Source organism: Felis catus, chromosome C1, assembly GCF_018350175.1.
Source record: "Felis catus isolate Fca126 chromosome C1, F.catus_Fca126_mat1.0, whole genome shotgun sequence".
In the NCBI taxonomy this organism is placed as follows: Eukaryota; Metazoa; Chordata; class Mammalia; order Carnivora; family Felidae; genus Felis; species Felis catus.
Window position 1 is genome coordinate 81,343,339 of NC_058375.1, and position 21,037 is coordinate 81,364,375.

At 41.1% G+C, this 21,037-nt stretch overlaps 2 long non-coding RNA genes across 6 annotated transcripts in view; one reads left to right on the forward strand and one right to left on the reverse strand.

The window, feature by feature from the left end:
• Positions 1–1,996: 1,996 nt before the first annotated feature.
• The window catches only part of LOC111561779, a 33,891-nt gene continuing 14,850 nt past the window's right edge, over positions 1,997–21,037 (forward strand). For 3 of the 5 annotated variants that reach the window (XR_006584571.1, XR_002744617.2, XR_006584573.1), the window contains exons 1-7: positions 1,997–2,058; positions 2,197–2,406; positions 2,937–3,038; positions 5,184–5,316; positions 6,935–7,009; positions 13,440–13,805; positions 17,278–17,443. This is a non-coding gene — a long non-coding RNA (uncharacterized LOC111561779). Of the gene's footprint in view, positions 2,059–2,196; positions 2,407–2,936; positions 3,039–5,183; positions 5,317–6,934; positions 7,010–13,439; positions 16,391–17,277; positions 17,444–21,037 lie in introns of all 5 variants that reach the window. The other 2 variants (XR_006584572.1, XR_002744618.2) reach the window with 2 other exon arrangements.
• LOC123379706 overlaps positions 8,937–21,037 on the reverse strand; it is a 544,236-nt gene continuing 532,135 nt past the window's right edge. The window contains exons 3-6 of the long non-coding RNA XR_006584574.1: positions 16,889–16,994; positions 13,786–16,015; positions 11,345–11,532; positions 8,937–9,983 (exon numbers count right to left, since the gene is read on the reverse strand). This is a non-coding gene — a long non-coding RNA (uncharacterized LOC123379706). The remainder of the gene's footprint in view (positions 9,984–11,344; positions 11,533–13,785; positions 16,016–16,888; positions 16,995–21,037) is intronic.

A 21,037-nucleotide genomic window follows, 5' to 3' on the forward strand; every position in this document is an offset into this window, starting at 1 on the left:
ACTTCCCTCACACAGAGATGGTCTAGAACCCAGTATGCCATGCACTTTACATTCTAAGCTTTGACCTCTCAAGGGAAGTGGTGAAAACATAGGGAATGAGATTTAGCAAAGGCACAGCCATTACTGGTGTTGTGATTTTCCAAGTGACATTGATGCTGTTGGATTGTAGTGGTTAAGCCACATGTCTCTTACACAGTTTGGGGGATAAAGTTAACCTGATGAAATATCATTTATGATGATGAAGGATTTTCTCAAGGAAGAGATATCTGAGGGAGACAGTACTGTGAGGCTGAGTGGTTAAAATTGCTGTCTCAAGTTTAACAGATCTGGATTAAGTCCTAGCTTCATCCTGTGTTAGCCATAGGACCCTGGACAAGTTATTTAAATCTCTCTGTGTCTCAATTTTTACAGCTTAAAAATTGGCATAAATAATGGCATAACATAGAAAGTTTTTGTGAGGATTAAATGAGACAAGAAAGTGAAACACTGGTCTGTACATACTAAGTGCTCACTAAATCAGACAAATCCTGGATTGTAATGATTCTATAACTGGATCCATTCCCCTCTTTATTTTCTTATCAAGCTTTATCTCTATGCTGAAAGTGTATTTAACTTCCCTGGTCACCGTCTGGCTGAATGCCTTGAGTCTAGTTTCTGTTCGGCAGACTGAATGAAACTTAGATGCTCTAATTCCAAATGTTCTATTTGGAGAAGGGTGTTTCACATAGAAGTTTTAAAGTAGATCAGTATGGTTGACTTACAGCTTGCCAGCCTCCCTTGCAGTAGGTTGGGGTCATTTCTACCTTAAAGATACAATGCAAGGGGCACCCGGGTGGCTCAGTTGGTTAAGGAACTTCGGCTCGGGTCATGATTTTGTGGTTCATGAGTTCAAGCCCCGCGTCAGGCTCAGTGCCTGGAGCCTCTTCAGATTTCTGCGTGTGCCTCTCTCTCTGCCCCTGCCCTGCTTGCACTCTCTCTCTCTCTCTCTCTGTCTCTTAAAAATAAACATTTAAAACAAAAGGATACAATGCAAGATTTCAGCAGAGACTTGTGGCTCATTACTCTTTCTTCAGACTCAATTCAAATATCTTTGGTGGTTTCTAATTGCCTAAAGCCACTTAAGGTTCTTCTTTGTACATCCAGTCACCAAATATTTATGTGGTTACTTCTGGCAAATGAACTGTGTGCAGAAATGACATGTGTGCTTCTGGGTCAGAACAGCTAGAAGCTAGCTAGGTGCCTCTTCCCTTGTTGAGATGAAGCCACATGTTCCAGATGGTGTAGCTGCAAGATTCACAAGACCTGTCCGGGCCACAATGGGCTTTGTGTGAGCAAAATATAAATATTCATTGAGTTAAGTCATCGAGACTTTGGGATTTATTTGTTACTAAATGAAGATTAGGTAAGTGGTTCTCAAAGCGTGGTTCAGGAACCCCTAGGTATCTCTAAGTCCCTTTCAGAGGGTTTGGCAAGTGAAAACAATTTTCATAATAATGTTGAGGTATCATTTGCCTTTTTCACACTCACACTTTCCTGACCGTCAAGCAGAGCTTTCCACATGCTATATAATGTGTGATGATGTCATTGTTCTGATGTCTAATGGAATGTGTCTTTGTGTATTCCTGTGTTAAAAAATGTTTCTCTTTTCATTTCTAATATGCCAAATATTGATAGTTGTAACCCTCATAAACAAAAGCTCTTTGGGAGTCCTTAACAATCTTTAAGAATGTAAAGGGGTCTTAAGACCAAAGAGTCTGAGAACCACTGGATTAGTCTACCTTGCATAATACAGAAATCATATGGGCAGTTTGAAGTGGGATGTGGTGATCCCAACTTATTTTGTTCTTAAATTTTTTTAATGTTTATTATTTATTTTTGAAGGAGAGAGAAAGACAGAGCATGAGCAGGGAAGGAGCAGAGAGAGAGGGAGACATAGAATTCGAAGCAGGCTCCAGGTTCTAAGCTGTCAGCACAGAGCCTGATGCAGGGCTCAAACTCAAAAACTGTGAGATTGTGACCTGAGCCGAAGTCGGACGCTTAACAGACTGAGCCACCCAGGTGCCCCATCTTTTGTTCTTATATTTAATTTTCAAAGCTTTCTTTATGAAGGAAATACACAATCAAAAAAAGCTAATGTACTTTTAATTCAATCAAATACTTGATAAAATAGTTGTTGTTGTTGTTTTTTTTTTCCAGTGGACTGAAAGAGATTGGGAGTTGATTGGATAGTCAGAGATGGGTGCAGAATTTAAACTCCTGGATCATAGAAAAAATTAATGAAATAGCAGAAAGAATCGTATAGTGGGCACATTTTGTTGCTGAACATGTTAGTCAAATGTTGGTTGATAATTTCTACCTACAACGTTAGCAAGAATTTTGGTGAATGGACTATGAAAAGATGGGCAGGTAAGTTTAAAAGACTGGCTGTACTGTAATTAATTGTTAAATCAAAGGAACTAGGAATTTATAAAAACCTACTATCTGCTAGATCTTTTATATACATTAATAATAATGATTAATCCTTATAACCTATGAAAAAGGATTTTGATTATAACCTCCACTTTATAGATGAAATCAACACTGTTAGAATCAGAAATTTAACTTTGGTATATTTTTTACTCCAATCCTTACTTTTTCCATAATTCCAAGCTGGCTTGATAAGATTATCAAGTCAGAGATAAACAGAGATGCATTTATGATGGGATAGGGGAAGAAGTCATGGCTTTTTTCTGATATTTTGTTTTTGGATAGTTGCCCCTGAAATGCAATTTCTACCCCAAAGATGCAATGCAAGATTTTGGCAAAGACTTGTTTCTCATTTCTCTCTCTTTGGACTCAGTTCAGACATCTACAGTGGTTTCTCATTGCCTGAAACCACTTAATGTTCTTCTTTGTACATTCAGTCACCCAATGTTTATTGAGTTCCTATTATGTAGAGACATTATCCGGGATGCTGGAGATACAGCAGTGAACAAAATCCACACGCCCCTCTGCCACCTGGGAGCTTACATCAAAGAGTGAGGTGGAGAATAAACAAGGTAAATACATAAAATACCTATGATTGACAGTGATAAGTGCAAAAAAGAAAAATAAAAAAGGGTGCCATTCTTGACAAGGTGGCTGGAGTAGGTGACCTGTGGCAAGGTGGCCTGTAAGCAAAAGGCGTGAGGATGTGAGGGCTCTGTGGATGTCCAGAGGAAGAGTTTCCAAGGCAGACTGAATGATCAGACAAAGGCCGTGAGGTGGGAATTGTAAGAGCAGCAAAGAGGCTATGTTGGCTGAAGTTGAGGGAATGAAAACTTGCACAGACTTTGGAAGAGTTTGGGGCTCTCCTGTGAGCAAGAGAAGGGCATTTTCAGTCTTGTGAGTTGAAGAAAGACATGGTCTGCCTTGCATTTAAATGGAATCACTGTGGTGCCTGCACTTAGAATCCTGTGGGTACAGGAGGGGAAGGTCTAGGTCTGTTAGGAGGATGTTGAAATCCAGGTGAGTGAGGATGTGGCTCAGTCTAGAGTGTGGCAGAGAAGGGGAGGAGGAGTGGTCAAACTCTGGTTGTATTTTGAAAGTAGAGTCAACAGGATTTTCTAATAATTGTTTGTGGTTGTGAGCAAAGGAGGAGTTGAGGTGATGACCCCAAGATTTTTGGCCTGAGAATCTGGAAGGCAATCAACCAGAAGGGGAGAGTTGGAGGAAGAGTAGACCTGGAAAAGAACACCAGGCAGTTTTAGGACTCATAATATTCTGATGTTTGTTAGACTTTTTGGTAGAGATGGTCTACGGGCAACTGAATGTCCCAGTCTGAACACTTCAGGACATGCACTGAAGACAGAAACTAGGGAGTCATCAGAATAAGGGTGGTGCTCTCTGACCTCAGCCATAGCAATCTCTTACTCGACACATCCCCAAAGGCAAGGGAATTAAAAGCAAAAATGAATTACTGGGACCTTATGAAGATAAAAAGCTTCTGCACAGCAAAGGAAACAACCAACAAAACTAAAAGGCAACCAACGGAATGGGAAAAGATATTTGCAAATGACATATCGGACAAAGGGCTAGTATCCAAAATCTATAAAGAGCTCACCAAACTCCACACCTGAAAAACAAATAACCCAGTGAAGAAATGGGCAGAAAACATGAATAGACACTTCTCTAAAGAAGACATCCGGATGGCCAACAGGCACATGAAAAGATGCTCAATGTCGCTCCTTATCAGGGAAATACAAATCAAAAGCACACTCAGATATCACCTCACGCCAGTCAGAGTGGCCAAAAGGAACAAATCAGGAGACTATAGATGCTGGAGAGGATGTGGAGAAACGGGAACCCTCTTGCACTGTTGGTGGGAATGCAAACTGGGGCAGCCGCTCTGGAAAACAGTGTGGAGGTTCCTCAGAAAATTAAAAATAGACCTACCCTATGACCAGCAATAGCACTGCTAGGAATTTACCCAAGGGATACAGGAGTACTGATGCATAGGGGCACTTGTACCCCAATGTTTATAGCAGCACTCTCAACAATAGCCAAATTATGGAAAGAGCCTAAATGTCCAGCAACTGATGAATGGATAAAGAAATTGTGGTTTATATACACAATGGAGTACTACGTGGCAGTGAGAAAGAATGAAATATGGCCCTTTGTAGCAACGTGGATGGAACTGGAGAGTGTGATGCTAAGTGAAATAAGCCATACAGAGAAAGACAGATACCATATGTTTTCACTCTTATGTGGATCCTGAGAAACTTAACAGAAACCCATAGGGGAGGGGAAGGAAAAAAAAAAAAGAGGTTAGAGTGGGAGAGAGCCAAAGCATAAGAGACTGTTAAAAACTGAGAACAAACTGAGGGTTGATGGGGGGTGGGAGGGAGGGGAGGGTGGGTGATGGGTATTGAGGAGGGCACCTTTTGGGATGAGCACTGGGTGTTGTATGGAAACCAATTTGACAATAAATTTCATATATTGAAAAAAAAAGAATAAGGGTGGTGCTTAAAGCCATGAGAGTGGGTAAGCTCATAAAAGATATGAGTAGAAAATGGAAGGGGTCCAAGTACTGAGCCCTGGGCTCCATTATTTGAGGTGAGGGCAGGAGACGAAGAAAGAAAGCAAAGGAGTGTGAGGTGGAGCAGCCAGTAAGGAAAGAGCTCAGCCCACCTTTCTCAGAATCTCATCAGCCCACCTCTCCACAGACTCCCTGTGATCTGGCTACATGCTGTAAACTGCTCACAGTGGTTCCTGCCTCCACGCCTCATGAACATGGTTCCTGTGTGTAGCCCAATGCCAACCAGTTCTTTCCTGACATGACTTTGTCCTGGGACACCTGTAAGGACCATTTTAATTTTTTTTTTCAACGTTTTTATTTATTTTTGGGACAGAGAGAGACAGAGCGTGAACGGGGGAGGGGCAGAGAGAGAGGGAGACACAGAATCGGAAACAGGCTCCAGGCTCTGAGCCATCAGCCCAGAGCCTGACGCGGGGCTCGAACTCACGGACGGCGAGATCGTGACCTGGCTGAAGTCGGACGCTTAACCGACTGCGCCACCCAGGCGCCCCATGTAAGGACCATTTTAAATGCCTTTCCTATATCCCCAAATCTCTCCCTTTTATTTGTACGAATGACCACATTTTAAAAACAACTTATGCAGCAATTTCATATTCCTCTTATTACAGTCCTTTGTGTATGTGTATGTTACTTCTCCAAACCATGAGCTTTTTGTAGGTAAGGGCCATGCCTTCCCCGAGACTGAGGAAGACTGAGCAGGATTGCATTTCACTGGACAATTACTGGGGGGGGGGGGGGGGGGGTGCGGTATAGACAGGAGGAAAATGCAAAGAAGCGTTGGGTGTTTTAGACTAAATAATACCCTCATTTGTTATTCTGTGCTGCTGTGGGAACAGACAGGCTACACTTCTGTAATAATAAGAAACAGAAGTAGTGGCTCATCTGCTTTTGGTATAGGATGGACCTTACTGCTGCGGTGCCTTTTGACTTAAAAATCCTCCTTGATAGCCCGTAATCAAAAGAGAATTTTGAAAATCCTCCCAAAATAGACATAACACTGAAATATAATAATTTTAATAAAATGGGAGACACAATTCAGTTTTCCATAGATAAATACTTCTTTAAAATAGCTCTGGAATGATATTATAAACTGGTGACCTGTGATCCAAAATTCAGCTTGCAGACATGCATTTGCTTTGTGTGCAGTGTTCTGTGCCCTCCAGTTCATGACAGGCCCCTCTGCTTCATACTGTTGTGTCTAGGGCTGCTCCGCACATCGACCTTACCTGCTGTGTAGCACCACTGGTTGTCCCAGCTCCACATAGTTATTAATCCCAGCCGCCCACTAACATGGAACGCAGCATTGAGTGAACGGGGCCTTGTAGTTGTGCAATTGCAATAGGCTGTTTGGCTCCTGAAGGCATTTAAGTGGGTGACCTTTATTTAAGTTAGTAAATAACATATAACTATTTAAAAAAATTTTTTTAAATCAAGTCTTACCATTGCCTGGTAAATAATGTATCTTCGTTGTTAGCTGGGCTGGAGAAACCACTAGAAATGAACAAGAAGATTCCAACCAGATGTAAATAGACTCAAAACAAATAAATAAAAAAAGGACAAATATAAAACTTGAGAAAACAAGGGGCACCTGGGTGGCTCAGTCGGTTAAGCACCCGACTTCGGCTCAGGTCATCATCTCACTGTTCATGAGTTTGAGCCCCGCGTCAGGCTCTGTGCCGACAGCTCAGAGGCCAGAGCCTGCTTTGGATTCTGTCTCCCTCTCTCTCTGCCCCTCCCCAACTAGTGCTCTGTCTCTCAGAAATAAACATTAAAAATAAAAAAATTTTAAAAATTTTTGACAAAAGTCTTATTCAGGAATGAAGTTTTTAGTTTTGATCTTCATTACTGACTGGCTTGATTTTCTTATTTCTACTTTAGGCTCTTTCTTGCCCTGGAGACTCAATGATTTTATGTCTGGAGGTTCATAAGTCACAAGATATCTGGAATTAGGTGGTAAGTCTTTTTCTTCCTTTAGTGTGAGCTTATAAGACCTCAGCAGTTTGTATTTTAAAGCAATCAAAATTAAATGGGGTCTTGCATAATTGGCTCTGTCTTTCTAATGTTTCCATAAAAACAAAATACTATAGACAACCCCTGAAAATGTAGAGACCTTTTTCTTCCTGAATGTAAACAGAATGAAACTATGTTAGGAACACTCTCCTTACTTTGATACACACACACACACACACACACACACACACAAATAGATGGATACATTATATATATAACATATATATAATGTACATATGTATACATTATGTATATAATGTGTATATGTATATAATATATATAATGTATGTATGTATCTATATGTGCACAAAGCCAAAAGTGATGAAATACACACACACACACACACACACACACAAATGACAAATATCACTTTTGGCTTTGTGCACATACTATAGAGTGATCAGAAATTTGGAGAATAATTGGAGTAATTACTCGTCTTAAAGATGAAATGCCAATAGGGGCACCTGGGTGGTTCAGTTGGTTAAGTGTCCGACTTTGGCTCAGATCATGATCTCACGATTTGTTGAGTTCAAGCCTCACGTCCAGCTCTGTGCTGACAGCTCAGAGCCTGGAACCTGCTTCAGATTCTGTGTCTCCCTTTCTCTCTGCCCCTCCCTGGCTCACTCTCTCTCTCTCTCTCTCAAAAATAAAATAAACATTAAAATTTTTTTTTAAAAAAGATGAAATGCCAATAGAAAACTTTTGAATAGCTTGAGCTTAGAGCACAAAATGATGATGGATCATTATTATTGTGTGAACTCCCTTCGAAATCTCTCTAAAAATAAAAGGGATCAGAGATAAGACCAGTGAAGCCTCAGAACTTTTATTAAATTGCCCATCTTTTCATTTTTATATCTTAAGAGTAGTCAGCTCTTTTGCTGTTAGCACAAAATGACCCATATGATACGTGCAATGGATTTTCTTAACCTTTTATTATAAGAAATATCTATCCTTGCTTTTCACCTTCTGGGGGCTTTTGGTCCTAGAACTTCTAGAAAACCAGAAAGAAATGCCTGAAGGAACAATGGAAGCTGAGTTGGAAGATCTGGCCATGGTTTGGGTGATAGGCTCTGACACTGAGTTCAGGATTTTTATTGTGATGGGAGATACTATTTTTAGAATCAAACATGCTACTTTATGGAAACATACAGTGTCTTTCTTCTAAAGTGCTGGCACTTTGATTGGGCCAGAACAGCATTCATGGGAGGGGCCTGGGGAACACGGCTGACAGGAAAAATCGGTAGACACGGCTCCCAGCAGAAGTGGGCTTCCGGGAGCTAGTTGCAGATTAAGATAGAAGGTATCAGGGTAGGAGATTATTCTGAACGTAGGAAGGCAGCCCAAGTAAGGCACAGAGTGCAGACCTGGGGAGCCCAAAAGAAGTTGCTGCTGGGAAATAAAAATGACAGAGGAAGGTCAGGTGTAACAATGTATAAAAGAAATAAAGAGCAAGGGGAAAATGGGGAAGAATTTAAAGAGACTTACACTTGGAGGAGAGGGCCAAACAGAATTAAATGACCTGGGAAAATAACTGACATATCCTAATGGAACGGCTACTGCGTGATGTGTCATGTCTGTATTTTCTAGAATTTTCTTCTGTCAAAATAACTCAGAAGTCTTTACTGCAGGTGGAGTGACTGGGCCAGAGGGCATTAAGGTTGTCTTCTACGGTACAAATTCTACATTATAAAGACTAGGAGGAGGATTCTTGTGGAAATGACTAGAATGTGAAAATAAACCCAATTAATTTATGGCTTAAATATCTGGAATACATACAAGGGAGCAAAAAATTATTTATAAACTTACCAAAGTAATAATATTTTCAAAAGTAATTGTTACTAGTACCTGAGAAAGGTCAAGAAGAGGCTAACAATAAAACAAGGGAAGAGAAAGTGTGATTTTAAGTCTAATTGGTACATTTATGATTTGGCTGTTAGGAGAAAAATTGATAAAACTCAATCATCTGTCTATAACAGAAATAATAATGCAAATAGGACTTAATTGGCTTCATTTAAAGGGTTCAAATGGACACAGCATAATTGTGGAACACTTTCTGAAGTGAACAAATTTACCACAATTTCATACATAAAGCAGAAGAATTTAAAACTAATGAAGATGTGCCTTATAAAGCCCCCAGATCACAGTATTCCATTTGCTTATTGTAATTGCTAGAAATACTACTACCTGTCTAAAAACAGTGGATGGGGCTAGAAGATATAAGGAGCCAATAGGTGGCATTTTAACTGCATAATGTCCACTTGAAAACGTAAGACCACCTGTATTTGCAATGTGTTGAAACAACTCTGTATTATATCTGCAAAGCCCTTGGCATTGTGTAGAATTTTTCCTTTCCCCTTAATTTTAGGAATGTTTCCAGCAAAGTTTCAGGTTAAAGAGATAGAATTTAATACCAAAAATTTCAAATGAAAGCTTTGCATTTAAGCTGATAAATATTTAATGTCTTGATGCTATTCACATTGATAGATTGAAAGGTGGGAGAAAACATCCACTCGATACTTCCGAACAAAACAGAAAAGTTTAATGACAGCACCAACCAGAAAACATTTGAAGTTTTCAACATCATTAACTTTTAGGTGAATAAATATTTTTAAATTAATACCAATAAATATTGGCCTCTCTTCTAAACAGTTTTTTCATTAAATTGTGACCTTTTGTCCCGAAGGGACTGTGGGCTCCATGATGTTCACTGGAAACCCTATTGAAAAGTCAAACATTTTGTCTTCCCAGTATCTCCAAGACAACTCTGGCCATGTCCAGAGCTGACACATCCCCTTCTCTTAAGTCCTTGACTTCTTCTGCCCCTGCTATCCAAAGCTGGAAGCTACCCAGCTAGTACTTCAGACAACCAGTGACGAAACCACCTTGGAGAGCATAAAAGATTGAGTCAGCTTGAATCCTGGAAGAGTATCAGAGCAGAAAGGCAAAGACTGATGAGGAAGAATGAAGTGTAGTAATTAGTGAGGTTCCTGTCCCGCTAATCCCCGCCCTTTCCGCACTGTGTAAAGATGTGGCTCGTGTCCCTATACTCGCTCCCCTTCTCTTCCTTGCACTTACCTCCACTGGTCACTATATATACATCTGTCTTTTCCTGCACAAGACTTGTCTTGTTCAGTGCCCTATTGGACAGCCTAAAGCATTGCCTGGCAATTAGTACGTATTCAATAAATTTTTTTTTGATAAACAAATGAGTGAATGAATTAGACAGCAGATATCAGATCTTGGCCTGGAATAAAGGCATCCATGCTTTTAGGCTAGCATCTTAAATATCTCCTCAGGGAGAAGATTAAAACCTTGTTTCAAATATACAGAGCCTCTGTATTTGATGACAACGAATTTTAACCAGACTTATTGTGGTGATAATTTCACAATATCTAAATACCTTGAATCATTATGTTGTATACCTGACACTAATATAATGTGATATGTCATTTATGTCATTTTTTAAATGTTAAGTTAAAAGAATAAAGTAAAATTTGACAAAAAAAATACACAGCATCCCTTTTTTCTGCCTGGCAAAGTATCTCATAGTATTATATACTATTAAATAATACATGTTCAAACATATTAATGTGTTTGAGTGAATTTATTGAAGACGAAGAAATGAAAGGAGGAATAAAAGGTGCTCAGGAGGGATACCAGAAGAAAGGAAAATGATGATGTATATAAAGCTGAGGGAACCAGGGCTGGAGGAGAGCTGAGGAGAGGAGCAGGTAGCAGGGATTGTGATACATTGCTCCCTCCAGGTGGGTTAGGCTGAGACTGTCCCAGGTAGCAAATATTTAGCACATCTTCAAATAAAAGTATTTATTTATTTATTTATTTATTTATTTATCTATTTATTTACTTAACACTTTTTTAAGTTTATTTATTTATTTTGAGAGAGACAGAGATCGTAAGGGAGGGGCAGAGAGAGGGAGAGAGAGAGAACCTCAAGCAGGCTCTGCACCGTCAGTGCAGGGGTTGACCCCATGAACTATGAGATCATGAGCTGAGCCCAAACCAAGAGTCGGATGCTTAACCGACTGAGCCACCCAGGTGCCCCTCAAAGCAAAATTTTAAACTGTGTGTGTGGTGTCTAGTTAGAAGCTAGGATGACTCATGGCGGAAGGACCGAGAAGCAGGTATGCCCTTGGTGGCAGCCTTCAGGTGTCCGCTACTGCCCAGCTTGGGCCCTAGACTTGTATCCCCACAAAACATGGGCTCTGGAGACCCACCCACATGTGGAGGCAGCTTAGCCAGGCCACTTGGTCTTCTTACCTCCTCCTCATGTCTCCGTATCTCTCATCCCAAGTAGCTTGTCAAAACATCCGCCAACCAATACTCTGTCCATCTCATCATCCCTCCAGAGATGTTTAAGGTCCACTCTCAGTTGCATTACCAAGCCGCTGCCTGGCTTCCATCCATCCTCACTCTTGAACCTAGCATTGCCTTTGGTGAAGAGTTCGCTGGAAAATGAGTAAACTACAAATATTTAGGGGTAGATTCCAGGAACATTAGTAAAAAATGTTACTAAGAGTGGTTATATGCAAGGTAATACATAGTTGACACAAAAGGAAATCGTATCATTAGACCTTAACCATGTATCACTCATTGGGCTTAGCACCTGACACATTATTATCTCAGTTCATCCTCATAGCCACCTGATGTAGGAACAGATATCCATGTTATACAGGAGGCAGCTGAGGTTTAGAGAGGATAAAGAACTTTCTCAAAATTATAGTGCTGCTTAGTGAAGGAGTCAAGCCTTAAACTGAGATCCATGCTGTACCCACTGCCTAGCCTGCCACAGTGGGAATTTATTCTCAGCTAGAGGAAGCATTGATATAGATGGACATCAAAGAAGTAAGCCTATCATTGAGGAATCAGTACAGGCTGGTGCTATTAATTACAGGAATGGGGTAAAGAATTGCATGACAGGGACGTATCTCTGTCTCGTTTCTGCCAGTAGTTTCCATGCTACACCCTAGAATTATTGAAATGTTTTCAAATATTAGTGCCTATTATGAACCAGGTGTCATATCTGAACTTGGGACACAGTGGTGAAGAAAACAGAGCTGCTGGGATTATTCATACAACCTCAGCCTTGTTACCCTTTTGGGAAACAGACTCTTCATGTGGCCCTACAAACCCAACCTTACCACCCTCTTGGCCTTATGAACACACCCCAATCTATCCCTCTCCCCTATGCAACCTCCCTTTCTTTCTTCTTTCCTCTGACACCCAACTGGCTCCTGCCACTCACTAAGGCAGCTTACTCACCGTGTGGTCCTATGGGAAGGGTCTCAGCAGGGCCACATAATCAATTCATAAGTTCTAGATGCTTTTGCCTTTGTGGGCCCTTTGCTTCATTAAAAATAAAAGTAAAAACTGTATTTTATGGCTGCCATAGTATCTAGACGAATGTAATAATACTATATATTAAAACGTTTTCTTTGACTAGAAGTTCATTTTTTTTCCTTATGCTTCTAAAGTAAATGAAAACATTCTCATACGCCCTTGAAACTATTGCAGGTCCTTGGTCCTGTGCCCAGTGTGCCTAATGCATATCTTGAGTGTGGGTCTAAGCACCATTTGCTAAAAAGCTATTGCTTACCTATTGCTGACCAGGAAGTCAGACAAAATCAGGCAAGAAATATCCTCTTTGGTTTATTGTGGTCTGACTGGGAGTGACTTCTCTGGGAGTTTAAGACTTGCCCTTTTGCTTTGATGCTATAATCATCCCTCAGTTGTCACTTGGTAATTGCCTAATTATATTATTTGGTGATAAGTGAAGTTTTTCAGCCAAAAATCCTTCTGAACAGCTGTGATTGGATTCGCTTTTGATATTTTATTTAATGTACAATTGCATTTATAAAATCATAATTAATCTAATTTATTTAATAACCCCCCCCCCCCAAACACAGGCTGTAGAACATTTTCCAAGGGTGTTTTAATTACACATGAATCAACACCATGATTTTAGGAGAGCTTGAGTGAACTGGACACACATAATTCTCACCATTGGTGAATTTTCCCCCACAGTAAAAAGGTTCTTAATGAATATAAAATGCTTTTCCAAAAGGTTGAATTCTCTTAGTAATTTAGAGATGTATCTTTTTCTTTTAAAGTTTTGGAATCTCGTACCTGACCTTTTCTATTCTGCACCCAGGATAAATATATTTTCTTTGGATAAAGTTAATGATGTTATAACTGATCCTGAACAAAAGGTTAAGTTCTTATAAGAACCGCAATTGAATTTTTGGTTTATCTGTTAAAAGTGGTTTCCTCTGCATTTTTGTTTTTCCTCTAAATGTAGGTGTATCTCTTAATTAGCTTTACTTTAGAGCGAATTTGTGTCATTTCTTGCTTTTAGGGAGACCATGCTGGTGACATTTGGAAGAACCTGGCTGGGGAAGAATGAAGCTCAATTATTTTTGTCTACTTTGCTAACAATTCAGAGTTCTGAAAAGTCTGGATCGCACTATGAGAAGTTTGTGTGCTTAGTGAAATGTTGTCCAATTGGCCAATCCACTTGGTCTTGGGAAATGTCCTAGAAGCTTGGCAAGAAAATGTTCTCAAGAGAGCACAAATGCTGCCAATTTCCAATTGGCCAAGACACATTACAAGGACAACCTTCTCTCCGAGCAACCTGGCATTTCCACTCCAATTGGAATCTGCAACACAAAGATGCACGCGGGGGAAAGACTAAGTAAACAAACCTTTCAGGTTTCCGCTCCAGGTGAGTCTTTCATTCCGGTCTATCTGGTGAATCTTTCATTTTACATCTGGTCAGCTCCAATCTTCTTTTGATCACTGACCATTGCAAATATGAGGGAACAGTGGGTGCCCATTACAGGTTAGTTTTAGACGTGAGAAACAGCCAAGGTGAATGCAGGAAGAGCGAACGGATCTATTTTTACACGTACACACAAGACATCGAACCTGCCTGAACAGTCCAAATTGTTGCTAATAAAATTTTAGATTTGCTCTGTGAGAAAACCTGCCTGTCATATTGGCCCTTGCTCAAGTAGCTCCCAAGCCCCCGGTGCCTGTGTGGAAAATGATGACAGCTGTGCTCTTTGCCTGGCTGCTTCCATTTATGAAAACATGGGGGTAAATGGCAGCCACCCCCACAGGCCCATTTACTGGGAATCTTCTTTTGTAGCCACAGCCAAGAGTAAAGGGCCCCAACAGAATTGAATAACATTCAGGCCCTACCTCAAATAGGTTTAATTTGCTTTTTACAAAAAAAAGACCTTAGGAAACTGGAAAAAAAAAAAAAAAAGATATTTACCTATTTGGAATTTCTGAAAAAATTTTTTTCTTATAAAACAGCACTCATTTTATGCTATTTTAACCAACCACTTGTGACAGTTTAGGTAAGCAAGACAAAAATATCCGATTATGCCAAATAAAATTTTCCTCCTACAGTTTATTTTTGGGTGTGGCTGAGGAGGGATTAGAAGGCTTGGAAGCCTACACATGTCCCTTGGCAAATCTGGCCTTATTCTGCCTGTAAGCACTATCAATGATGTCACCTCTGCAAACAGAGCCTAGTGGCCGATTAGTTGAGATGGTTCCTTGAGTGGATTTATTTTTTCTTGTCTCTAGAATTCCAGTTTCCTTTATTGCCACACCTCTCAGTCCTGTGCTTCTGGGATTGTGATCATGCCCTGTAGCTCTATCTGCCTGACCATCAGAGCAGCGCAGTGTGGTCCCTGCCCTGCCTTGTGCAGACAGCCCAGAAGGGGAGCTGAGGGCACCTAGGAGCAAGCCCAGCCCCATCCCCTGTGTACTCCTCTTGACCCATGCTCCTGGAACCCGAAAGCCATTCTCAGAAAACCTCCTCCACACTAGCCTCTTTTATTTCTGTTATAGCCACATTACTGTAAATCCCTTGGCCACCATAGAAATCCCAGTCTAGAAGGGCTTTAGCTGGTGAAGGTCTCTATCAGATGACTGGCAATCAGTAGAGATTTTGTCTTTCGCTCCTGTTTGGTGTCATCGTTCTGTACCAGAGATGTGACTCCATCCTCTGTATGGAATGCCTGGGGCAAAGCTCTCTTCACACATTAGTTATAAATGATGAGTAAATGAGTGGAAGGATAATCCCAAGGGACACACACCTATCAGCTTTCATGTCTTCGATGAATGCTGGGAGACCTTCCCAGATTGTTCCACAGGTTTTCATTCCAGTGTTTTAGCACTCGATTTGCTATCAATACATATTTTTCACCCCTCTTTGGTGCCAGGCATTGTTAAAAGTCCGATAATTCAGTGTCTTGGGCACCAGCCATCAAGTTGAAGGGATGTCAACTCAGCAATCTAAAGCAGGCGGAAGGTGCTTTGACAGGGACATGCACAGGTGTGGCGGGAGTCTGGAAGGAGCACCCAACCCCGACTAAAGGAGTTAGGGAAGTCTGCCTGGAAGAGATGCCACCTCAAATTAAAAAAATAGTTGGCACTAGTGTAGTAAGGAAGAGGTAGGAGAAGGAAGAGAAAGATTGACTTTTTGAAGGCATGCAGGCCTAAAGCTTACTGAATTAAAAGTAAATTCACAAGTTCTTTATTGTATCCAAATCACGTCTGCTGTCTTCTTATAGTCCATTTCCTTTTGTTGGACTAGCTTTGCAGGTGGGAGACTCATCATCCAGCATTTCCCACATAGTCATCTTCACATTTTTTGTGATAAATTCTGTATCCTCTATCTTAAGAGGGAGATGGGGACAATGGCGTTTGCTCAGAAAACAACAACAACAACAACAACAACAACAACAACAACGTTGTGAGAGAACTTAAAAGTTGGGACATGAAATAAATTTCTGAAGGAGCTGGTGTTGTTCTGCCTGAAGAAATGACAACTCAAAGGGCTCCAAATTTTTGAAGGATTATAGTTTAGAAGATGGATTCATCCAGCCTTGACAATTCTTCATGGCGCCACTGGGTTTCCTGTCAGATATCAAGAATTAACCCAACCCCATGACTGTGGTGCCAACAGCAGTCATTACTATGTATGCAGTACTCTGGATGAACTTTCCTCACTATTCTGAGGTTGGACATTGTCAGGGTGCTGCTGAGGGTTCAACTGAGACCAGTGGGTAAAAGACAGGGATTCAACTTTAGAAACGGCCAGAGGTGCTCAATGATGGAATAAGTTGCTCCTAGATGTGGAAGTCTCCTAACAGGAGAAGTTTTCAGAGGCATGTTTTGGGGAAAATGTCAAACTACCAAGTCTCCTGAAGGCTCTACCCTCCCACACCCAGCCGTATGGTGAAAGAGGCAAAAGAGAAGCTGTCTCTGAGAAGCAGCAAAGTCAGAGATCAGGTCAGGGATGAGGGGGGTGTTCTTTGCATCACAAGGGCTTTGAGCTCCACAGGGGAAGATGCTCCAAGGAAGGCTGGACCCCACACAAGGCGCTTCCAGTCCTGCCACAGTATTGATGTAGGGCAGATAAGAGCATCAGTCCTGCAGGGACTACTAGTGGCTTGGAAATTTGGGATCTTAGGGGCAAACGTGACAAGCTAGAGAGTGGTGGCTTCCACCCCTGAAGCCTCCCGAATTCTAAAGTGTCTGAGAGGAGAGGGACTTCAGTAATGGTGACATAGACGTGCATCTGCTCACATCACTCTAGACAGACGCTCTCTGGGTGTCCATTTCTCACAATTTGTAAAGGTCTCTCTGGACACTTGCCTGCGGAACTATTTGCCACACAGAAACAACAGAACTCTATTTTAGCCAACCTTGGGTTTACTTAGATCCACTCCCACCACCCAGGTTTTGGGTATTCTGCCCCCAAACCTGACAAATCCGATGAATACTTACTTGACGGGTCACAGCCAACAACTCCGAGTTAATAGGGTACCACCAACCTGTGAGGAGGGGCTGGTCCTGTTCTGCAGTATCTGGGATACGAAGGGCCTTTGTTGTGCTTAAAAAAAAAAAAAAAAAAAAAAAGAATAGGTTTTCTTATCAGTTTCTAAAGGTTGCTTTGGCAAGCAACTAGGGAGTAGGCTTGTAATATTTCTTACATACTATGCTCGAAATCGCTAATGCAAAATCAATTATCCCACCATCATTTTAGACACTGTGTGAAAAGTACAAGAGTTATACTAATGATTCAGAGAATACAATTTGCCCCCATGGAGGTTGTGCTGCTTTATCACCAAGAGTCCCCACCCTGTGCTTAACCTTGAACGATTTTCCTTTTCCAGCCAGTTGCCTGGTACCATGATGTCACCTACTACTGTTTAGTTTCCATCCACCAGGTCTACACTAGTGAATACTCCAGGACCAGTAAAGTCACTTGTTTGCCAGCAGCAGCAGTTATTTCTGCATTGACCAAGCTGGTACTTTGCTCACCATCAAACCCAGTCCAAGGTAAGCCTTAGAAAAGGTCCAGGTGTTGTCCATCATTGCAAGACACAAAGACTATTTCCCAAGGCCAGGTGTTTTTCCAGAGCTAATCAGACTGCTGTTACAGAAAAGTCCTAGGACAATGTCACAGTGAGGAAAATGTCCTTGATAAGCACTGAGAATTAAAACTTGGTTGCACTTTTTTTCCCCAAAAGGTAGTACAGCACAAAATGACTGCTAGCCTTCAGGGCTTTTACTAATGTTATTTATTATGGTGGCTAACATATATTGAGGACTTTCTATGTGCCAGGCTCTGTGATATGGAATTTGTTGGGTCATGTTATTAAATCCTCATCACCTGATGAGGCATCAATAATATTTTCCCCATTATACGAATGTGACACAGAGTGCTTAAGAAATTCGCCAGAGTCATAAAGTCAGTTCACTTTGGAAAGGGTGGAGGAAAGGTCAGAAAAGATTTGGTGGGCTCTGACTTCCAGCATCACTTAATTGCCTCCAGTTTTGGACCAAGTACAAGACCACCTGTACTTGAATCCTGGTTCCACAGCTCACTTAGACTGTTTCAACTCAGCTTCTTTGTTGACCGAATAAATCTAATGACAGTATCAACAGCAAAGGGTTGCAAAGATTAAAGGGGCAATAATAATATTAATTAACACTTATAGATGCTTATCATGTGCCAGGCACTGTTAATAAGTTCGTCGAACATGTCTGCTTATTTATTTCTGACCACAAATCTGTGAAGTTGATATAATACTATCTGCTTTCAGAGATGGGGACATTGACACACACAGAAGTTAAGTTACTTTCCCGAGGTTGTATAAAAAGTCAATGGTAGGGGCGCCTGGGTGGCGCAGTCGGTTAAGCATCCGACTTCAGCCAGGTCACGATCTCGCGGTCCAGGAGTTCGAGCCCCGCATCGGGCTCTGGGCTGATGGCTCGGAGCCTGGAGCCTGTTTCCGATTCTGTGTCTCCCTCTCTCTCTGCCCCTCCCCCGTTCATGCTCTGTCTCTCTGTCCCAAAAATAAATAAACGTTGAAAAAAAAAGATTAAAAAAAAAAAAAAGTCAATGGTAGAGCTGGGATAGGAGCCCAGGCAGTCTGTGCTTGGAACCACCACACTCTGTTACCTCCCATGACGTAGCCAGAGCCCTTAGCACAGTGCCCACCCACCACATGGTAACTGATCAATAAACGTTCATCATTTAAGAACATAATTCTGTGCCAGATGCTATGATAGCACTTTATATAAGTTATTTCAAATAATTCTCATGACCATCTAATAAGGTAGAAATGAACCCACTTTTGCATATTTGGACACTAAGTTGCAGATGAAGTACTTTGCCTAAGATTACATCTCTTTCTAACATCACATGTGGGTGACTCCAGTGGGAAAAAGACCTTTTGTGTCTTGAGTCACAAAATATATGGTTTTGACCAAAGCCAAGTAGCCAGACCATTGCTACTGGCTTTAGGAATAACAACCAGAGAGTAACATATTTTTATGCAAGCCTTTTACTTACATTTTTTGTATCTCTCAAATGGCTCCCACATAAACTTTTTGAAGCTTACTTAGGTTTGGCTTCTGGAGTCATGAAACTGATCATGGTTTACTACAGTGTGTTTTTTTTTTTCTTTCTCCCCTCTGCCCTGACATACAAAGTCTCCACATTTAGTGAAGCTTTGGCACTGCACGATCCATTTCACATTCTAGGGCTCTGCTGCTCCTCACTTTGGGGTGATATATCAGACAATCAGTCACAGCAAGACGCTAAATGCCAGATGTTGCTTTGTCAGCTAGGGTCATCCTTTGAACATCTGTCTCCAGTCCTGAGAGGGGAAATGCCCTAAAACATGGCTATTTATAAGGAAGAGTCTAGCTGCTAAGTAGGCATCAGGAGTGATCTGAAGAAGTAAAGTTACTGGAAAGGAAACTGGTCACATTCTGTAAACTCTGATATTCTCAGTGGGTGAGGATTGTAGGGATATTGGCATACTCTAGGGAAGAACTTGTTCAGGACCCTTTTCTTGCCTTCTTTCAATCCCAGTGGCTATGTGGTCTTCCTAGGAACTTTGTGTGTGTGTGTGTGTGTGTTTCATTTTTAAAATTTCTACAAATTTTTAAACGTTCACTTATTTATTCTGAGAGAGAGAGAGAGAAAGAGAGAGAAAGTGGGTGAGGGGCAGAGAGAAAGGGAGAGAGAGAGAATCCCAAGTAGGCTCCACATAAACCCAATGTGGGGCTCGGTCCCATGAACTGTGAGATCACGACCTGAGTGGAAATCAAGACTGGGACACTTAACCCACTGAGCTACCCATGCACCCAGGACCTTCTTTGTTTTTGATTAATCAAGTAAAGGAACGTTTAGAGAAGGCTCGTATTTAGGGAAGCCACTGTGCTATCTATGTATTGGAGAAGCTGTTATTATAAGCTCTTTGCCCTTTCAGAATTACTACTGTTAAACACAATTTGGTCAGTGTGTCTTTGTAGAATTAAAACTATTTCAATTCACTTGTTTATCCATTCATTTAAAAGTTTGGTTCTGAGTACCTAGTATATCTTTAAAATTAATTAGAACCATGACAATACTAAAATAATTGTTTGGTTTTTAAACATTTTTTTTAGCTTTGTCTTTAGTAAAACAAGTTTAGGGGTTAACCAGGAAAATTTTTATCTTGTATTAGTTTCCTACTGCTGCTATAACAAATTGCCATACACATAATGGCTTAAAACAGCAAGAATTCATAATCTTACTTTTCTGGAGGGCAGTCCAAAATGATTTTCACCAAGGTGCTAGCCAGGCTATGAAATCTTTATAGACTCCTCCCCCCACCTTTTTATAAGTTTTTTTTTTTAAGTTTTTGTTTGTTTGTTTGTTTGAGAGAGAGAGAGAGTGCACGCACGAGCAGGAGAAGGGCAGAGGGACAGAGAGAAAGGATCTCACGCAGGCTCCATGCTCAGCGTGGAGCCTAACACAGTGCTCGATCCCATGACTCTGGGATCATGACCTGAGCTGAAATCAAGAGTCAGACGTTCAACCAAATGAGCTACCCAGATGCCCCCAAACCTTCATAGGCTCTAGATGGCAGTCTGTTTCTTTGGCTTTTTCAGCTTCGAGGGACCTGCTGCATCCCTTGGTTTATGGTCTTTTCCTCTATCTTTCAAGCTGGTACCATATCATCTTAAAATTTCTGACAAATCTCTTTTTGACTCTGGCCCTCTGCTTCCATTGTCATACATCTCCTTCCTTTTATGACTCAGATTCTCCTCTCATATCTCACATCTCAAAATATCCCCCTCATAATGGCCCTTAGGACACTTGTAATGACACTGAGTTCACCCAGATAATCTAAGATAATCTTCCCACCTCAAGAATCTTAATCACATTTGCAAAGTAACTTTTACCACGTGTACTAGTTTCTTTAGGCTGCTCTAAAAAAGTACGACAAACTTGGTGGCTTAAAACAGCAGAAACTTATTGTTCTAGATGCTAGAAATTCCAAATCAAAGGGTCAACAAGGCCATGTTCCTCCTGAGACTCTCCATAGAAGTCATCCTTGCCTCTTCCTAGCTCTTGGAGGTGGCTATAACTCTTGG